A 7,627-nucleotide genomic window follows, 5' to 3' on the forward strand; every position below is an offset into this window, starting at 1 on the left:
CAATTAAGCCCTTAAATTGATTTGAATTGAAAACAGAGGCTACAAGCTGCAAAACTGTAATGATCGCTACTGATAAGCAGATGTAGTCTGGCTGTAGTTTTTCACTATACAAACAAGTAGTAAAAACGACCTGATTACTATTGAAAAGCCTGTGTAGTGAAGCTGTAGTGTTTTGACTACTTATTTACTACAAACGTCAAGTAGTAAAAGTCTTTACCTGATTACTACTGGAAACAACTGTTTTCCTACTGAATAATACAAAACTCTACTTGTGTATCTTGAGTAGTATAAACTACACCATTCTTACAAAAATCTACATAGTCACCACTGCACAAATAGTTTTTGTATAGTAATTCGGTAGTACTTTTTTCATGAGGGTATACACCTATCTCAAAGGATAGAATAAGTGGAAACAATGTGGTGGAAAACCTCTTCACTGAGCCCACAGGAAGGCTAGGTGGAGCTATAACCACGTTATAGCCATCCTTTCAGATCCATGTGTCCAGGGGAAGGGGTTAGAAGTTGATTTGGGACTGATAATGTGTCCCCTCTCACTAAGACAATAATAGAGTACTTTGGAGTAGATCAAATAGATCCACGTGTCTTTTAAATGAAAAGTGAGAACAGAAGGATAAGGAGAAAAGATACGGAGAAAATACTCTCTGGAGAATTAAGAGCGCAAAAAGTCTTTATGAGGAAAGGAGAGGACGGCAACAAGTCTTTATGAGGAAAGGAGAGGACGGCAACGAGTCTTTATGAGGAAAGGAGAGGACGGCAACAAGTCTTTATGAGGAAAGGAGAGGACGGCAACAAGTCTTTATGAGGAGAGGATGGCAACAAGTCTTTATGAGGAAAGGAGAGGACGGCAACAAGTCTTTATGAGGAAAGGAGAGGACGGCAACAAGTCTTTATGAGGAAAGGAGAGGACGGCAACAAGTCTTTATGAGGAAAGGAGAGGACGGCAACAAGTCTTTATGAGGAAAGGAGAGGACGGCAACAAGTCTTTATGAGGAAAGGAGAGGACGACAACAAGTCTTTATGAGGAAAGGAGAGGATGGCAACAAGTCTTTTTGAGGAGAGGAGAGGACGACAACAAGGGTTTATGAGGAAAGGAGAGGATGGCAACAAGTCTTTATGAGGAAAGGAGAGGACGACAACAAGTCTTTATGAGGAGAGGAGAGGAGAGGACGGCAACAAGTCTTTATGAGGAAAGGAGAGGATGGCATCAAGTCTTTATATGGAAAGGAGAGGATGGCAACAAGTCTTTATATGGAAATGAGAGGATGGCAACACGTCTTTATATGGAAATGAGAGGATGGCAACAAGTCTTTATGGGGAAAGGAGAGGACGGCAACAAGTCTTTATGAGGAAAGGAGAGGACGGCAACAAGTCTTTATGAGGAAAGGAGAGGACGGCAACAAGTCTTTATGAGGAAAGGAGAGGACGGCAACAAGTCTTTATGAGGAAAGGAGAGGACGGCAACAAGTCTTTATGAGGAAAGGAGAGGACGGCAACAAGTCTTTATGAGGAAAGGAGAGGACGGCAACAAGTCTTTATGAGGAAAGGAGAGGACGACAACAAGTCTTTATGAGGAAAGGAGAGGACGACAACAAGTCTTTATGAGGAAAGGAGAGGATGGCAACAAGTCTTTATGAGGAGAGGAGAGGACAACAAGTCTTTATGAGGAAAGGAGAGGACGGCAACAAGTCTTTATGAGGAAAGGAGAGGATGACAACAAGTCTTTATGAGGAGAGGAGAGGAGAGGACGGCAACAAGTCTTTATGAGGAAAGGAGAGGATGGCAACAAGTCTTTATGAGGAGAGGACGGCAACAAGTCTTTATGAGGAAAGGAGAGGACGGCAACAAGTCTTTATGAGGAGAGGATGGCAACAAGTCTTTATGAGGAAAGGAGAGGACGGCAACAAGTCTTTATGAGGAGAGGACGGCAACAAGTCTTTATGAGGAAAGGAGAGGACGGCAACAAGTCTTTATGAGGAAAGGAGAGGATGGCAACAAGTCTTTATGAGGAAAGGAGAGGACGGCAACAAGTCTTTATGAGGAAAGGAGAGGACGGCAACAAGTCTTTATGAGGAAAGGAGAGGACGACAACAAGTCTTTATGAGGAAAGGAGAGGATGGCAACAAGTCTTTTTGAGGAGAGGAGAGGACGACAACAAGGGTTTATGAGGAAAGGAGAGGATGGCAACAAGTCTTTATGAGGAAAGGAGAGGACGACAACAAGTCTTTATGAGGAGAGGAGAGGAGAGGACGGCAACAAGTCTTTATGAGGAAAGGAGAGGATGGCATCAAGTCTTTATATGGAAAGGAGAGGATGGCAACAAGTCTTTATATGGAAATGAGAGGATGGCAACACGTCTTTATATGGAAATGAGAGGATGGCAACAAGTCTTTATGGGGAAAGGAGAGGACGGCAACAAGTCTTTATGAGGAAAGGAGAGGACGGCAACAAGTCTTTATGAGGAAAGGAGAGGACGGCAACAAGTCTTTATGAGGAAAGGAGAGGACGGCAACAAGTCTTTATGAGGAAAGGAGAGGACGGCAACAAGTCTTTATGAGGAAAGGAGAGGACGGCAACAAGTCTTTATGAGGAAAGGAGAGGACGGCAACAAGTCTTTATGAGGAAAGGAGAGGACGGCAACAAGTCTTTATGAGGAAAGGAGAGGACGACAACAAGTCTTTATGAGGAAAGGAGAGGATGGCAACAAGTCTTTATGAGGAGAGGAGAGGACAACAAGTCTTTATGAGGAAAGGAGAGGACGGCAACAAGTCTTTATGAGGAAAGGAGAGGATGACAACAAGTCTTTATGAGGAGAGGAGAGGAGAGGACGGCAACAAGTCTTTATGAGGAAAGGAGAGGATGGCAACAAGTCTTTATGAGGAGAGGACGGCAACAAGTCTTTATGAGGAAAGGAGAGGACGGCAACAAGTCTTTATGAGGAGAGGATGGCAACAAGTCTTTATGAGGAAAGGAGAGGACGGCAACAAGTCTTTATGAGGAGAGGACGGCAACAAGTCTTTATGAGGAAAGGAGAGGACGGCAACAAGTCTTTATGAGGAAAGGAGAGGATGGCAACAAGTCTTTATGAGGAAAGGAGAGGACGGCAACAAGTCTTTATGAGGAGAGGATGGCAACAAGTCTTTATGAGGAAAGGAGAGGACGGCAACAAGTCTTTATGAGGAGAGGACGGCAACAAGTCTTTATGAGGAAAGGAGAGGACGGCAACAAGTCTTTATGAGGAAAGGAGAGGATGGCAACAAGTCTTTATGAGGAAAGGAGAGGACGGCAACAAGTCTATATGAGGAAAGGAGAGGATGGCAACAAGTCTTTATGAGGAAAGGAGAGGACGGCAACAAGTCTTTATGAGGAAAGGAGAGGATGGCAACAAGTCTTTATGAGGAAAGGAGAGGACGGCAACAAGTCTTTATGAGGAAAGGAGAGGACGGCAACAAGTCTTTATGAGGAAAGGAGAGGATGGCAACAAGTCTTTATGAGGAAAGGAGAGGACGGCAACAAGTCTTTATGAGGAGAGGATGGCAACAAGTCTTTATGATGGGAGGAGAGGAGAGGACGGCAACAAGTCTTTATGAGGAAAGGAGAGGAGAGGACGGCAACAAGTCTTTATGAGGAAAGGAGAGGACGGCAACAAGTCTTTATGAGGAGAGGACGGCAACAAGTCTTTATGAGGGGAGGAGAGGACGGCAACAAGTCTTTATGAGGAAATGAGAGGACGGCAACAAGTCTTTATGAGGAAAGGAGAGGAGAGGACGGCAACAAGTCTTTATGAGGAGAGGAGAGGACGGCAACAAGTCTTTATGAGGAGAGGAGAGCAGAGGACGGCAACAAGTCTTTATGAGGAAAGGAGAGGATGGCAACAAGTCTTTATGAGGAGAGGACGGCAACAAGTCTTTATGAGGAAAGGAGAGGACGGCAACAAGTCTTTATGAGGAGAGGACGGCAACAAGTCTTTATGAGGAAAGGAGAGGACGGCAACAAGTCTTTATGAGGAGAGGACGGCAACAAGTCTTTATGAGGAAAGGAGAGGACGGCAACAAGTCTTTATGAGGAAAGGAGAGGATGGCAACAAGTCTTTATGAGGAAAGGAGAGGACGGCAACAAGTCTATATGAGGAAAGGAGAGGATGGCAACAAGTCTTTATGAGGAAAGGAGAGGACGGCAACAAGTCTTTATGAGGAAAGGAGAGGACGGCAACAAGTCTTTATGAGGAAAGGAGAGGACGCAACAAGTCTTTATGAGGAAAGGAGAGGATGGCAACAAGTCTTTATGAGGAAAGGAGAGGACGGCAACAAGTCTTTATGAGGAGAGGATGGCAACAAGTCTTTATGAGGAGAGGATGGCAACAAGTCTTTATGAGGAGAGGATGGCAACAAGTCTTTATGAGGGGAGGAGAGGAGAGGACGGCAACAAGTCTTTATGAGGAAAGGAGAGGACGGCAACAAGTCTTTATGAGGAGAGGACGGCAACAAGTCTTTATGAGGGGAGGAGAGGAGAGGACGGCAACAAGTCTTTATGAGGAAATGAGAGGACGGCAACAAGTCTTTATGAGGAAAGGAGAGGAGAGGACGGCAACAAGTCTTTATGAGGAAAGGAGAGGATGGCAACAAGTCTTTATGAGGAAAGGAGAGGAGAGGACGGCAACAAGTCTTTATGAGGAAAGGAGAGGAGAGGACGGCAACAAGTCTTTATGAGGAAAGGAGAGGATGGCAACAAGTCTTTATGAGGAAAGGAGAGGAGAGGACGGCAACAAGTCTTTATGAGGAAATGAGAGGATGGCAACAAGTCTTTATGAGGAGAGGAGAGGAGAGGACGGCAACAAGTCTTTATGAGGAAATGAGAGGATGGCAACAAGTCTTTTTGTTCTGTCCTCGTGATATCACGGCTTCACCCCCTCATTACGCACAGGCTCACTAGCAGGGGGGAGGGAGGAGAGGTAGAGGGGGAGAGTTGTTTTGTTGGAAGGGGGCTCAGCCAGAGGGGCTCTTTGTGTTATACAGCGATGTGGTTAATCTAAAGACCTATCATGGACGCCACAACCCCACCCCTCCTCCTCCCCCTCCCTCAGAGTCCTGGGTGGTTAGGGGAGGGTATGGATGGCGTGAGGAGGGGGGAGGGGTTGATGAGGCTCGTGGGAGGTGATAGGTCATTAGTGAGCATGGTGAAAAGCAGCAGGAGATGGGACACTTTTTCATACTTCTCTCTGTCTCTCTCCCTTTGTCCTCCATCTCTCCCTGTGAAGTAGATAATATACAAAAGTGAAATAAAGAATAAAATGAACGGTAAACATTACACTCACAGAAGTTCCAATATAATAAAAACATTACAAATGTCATATTATGTATATATACAGTGTTGTAGCGATGTACAAATATGGGTTGTATTTACAATGGCACACTGGGATTTTAACCTAGTAGATATGGGAGTTTATCAAAATCGGGTTTGTTTTTTAATTCTTTGTGGATCTGTGTAATCTGAGGGAAATATGTGTCTCTAATATGGTCATACATTTGGCAGGAGGTTAGGAAGTGCAGCTCAGTTTCCACCTCCTTTTGTGGGAAGTGTGCACATAGCCTGTCTTCTCTTGAGAGCCATGTCTGCCTACGACGGCCTTTCTCAATAGCAAGGCTATGCTCACCGAGTCTGTACATAGTCAAAGATTTCCTTAATTTTAGGTCAGTCACAGTGGTCAGGTATTCTGCCACTCTGTACTCTCTGTTTAGGGCCAAATAGCATTCTAGTTTGCTCAGTTTTTTTGTTCATTCTTTCCAATGTATCAAGTAATTATCTTTTTGTTTTCTCATGATTTGGTTGGGTCTAATTGTGTTGCTGTCCAGGGGCCCTGAGGGGTCTGTTTGTGAACAGAGCCCCAGACCAGCTTGCTTAGGTGACTCTTCTCCCGGTTCATCTCTCTGTAGGTGATGGCTTTATTGTGGAAGGTTTGGGAATTGCTTCGTTTTAGGTGGTTGTAGAATTTAACAGCTCTTTTCTGGATTTTGATAATTAGCGAGTATCGGCCTAATTCTGCTCTGCGTGCATTATTTGGTTTTTTACATTGTACACGGAGGATATTTTTGCAGAATTCTGCACGCAGTCTCAATTTGGTGTTTGTCCCATTTTGTGAATTCTTGGTTGGTGAGCGGACCCCAGACCTCACAACCATAAAGGGCAATGGGTTCTATAACTGATTCAAGTATTTTTAGCCAGATCCTAATTGGTATGTCTAATTTTATGTTCCTTTTGATGGCATAGAAGGCCCATCTTGCCTTGCCTCTCTCACAGAAGTTACCTGTGGCGCTGATGTTTAGGCCGAGGTATGTATAGTTTTTTTGTGTGATCTAGGGCAACGGTGTCTAGATGGAATTTGTATTTGTGGCGCTGGCGACTGGACCTTTTTTGGAACACCATTATTTTGGTCTTACTGAAATTTACTGTCAGGGCCCAGGTCTGGCAGAATCTGTGCAGATTATTTAGATGCTGCTGTAGGACCTCCTTCGTTGGTGACTAAAGCACCAGATCATCAGTAAACAGTATACATTTGACTTCAGAGTCTAGTAGGGTGATGCTGGGTGCTGCAGACTGTTCTAGTGCCCTCGCCAATTTGTTGATATATATGTTGAAGAGGGTGGGGCTTAAGCTGCATCCCTGTCTCACCCCATGGCCCTGTGGGAAGAAGTGTGTGTTTTTAACCGCACAATTATTGTTTGTCTACATGGATTTTATAATGTCGTATGTTTTCCCCCCAACACCCCTTTCTATCAATTTGTATATCAGACCCTCATGCCAAATTGAGTCAAAGGCTTTTTTTAAATCAACAAAGCATGGGAAGACTTTGCCTTTGTTTTGGTTTGTTTGTTTGTCAATTAGGGTGTGCAGGGTGAGTACGTGGTCTGTCGTACAATAATTTGGTAAAAAGCCAATTTCACATTTGCTCAGTACATTGTTTTCACTAAGGAAATGTCTGCTGTTAATGATAATGCAGAGGATTTTCCCAAGGTTGCTGTTGACGCATATCCCACTGTAGTTATTGGGGTCAAGTTTGTCTCAACTTTTGTAGATTGGGGTGATCGGTCCTTGGTTCCAAATATTGGGGAAGATGCCAGAGCTAAGGATGATGTTAAAGAGTTTTAGTATAGCCAATTGGAATTAGTTGTCTGTATATTTTATAATTTAATTGAGGATACCATCAACACCACATGCCTTTTTGGGTTGGAGGGTTTTTATTTTATACTGTAGTTCATTCAAGGTAATTGCAGAATCCAGTGGGTTCTGGTAGTCTTTAGTAGTTGACTCGAAGATTTGTATTTGATCATGTATACGTGTTTGCTGTTTGTACTTTGTTATAGATAGAGCCAAAAGGATTGGAGAAGTGGTTTACCCATACATCTCCATTTTGCATAGATAATTATTTGTGTTGTTGTTTGTTTAGTGTTTTCCAATTTTCCCAGAAGTGGTTAGAGTCTATGGATTCTTCAATGATTTCTGACATGCTGTTCCTCCTTTTTCCGTTGTGTAATCCTGTATTGCTTTAATGAGGGGGGGGATGTGGATGGTGGTGCTGTGGTCTGGATGTAGGTCCTCTATTGGATCTATC

This window comes from Oncorhynchus clarkii, chromosome 20 (assembly GCF_045791955.1).
Source record: "Oncorhynchus clarkii lewisi isolate Uvic-CL-2024 chromosome 20, UVic_Ocla_1.0, whole genome shotgun sequence".
Taxonomy (NCBI): domain Eukaryota; kingdom Metazoa; phylum Chordata; class Actinopteri; order Salmoniformes; family Salmonidae; genus Oncorhynchus; species Oncorhynchus clarkii.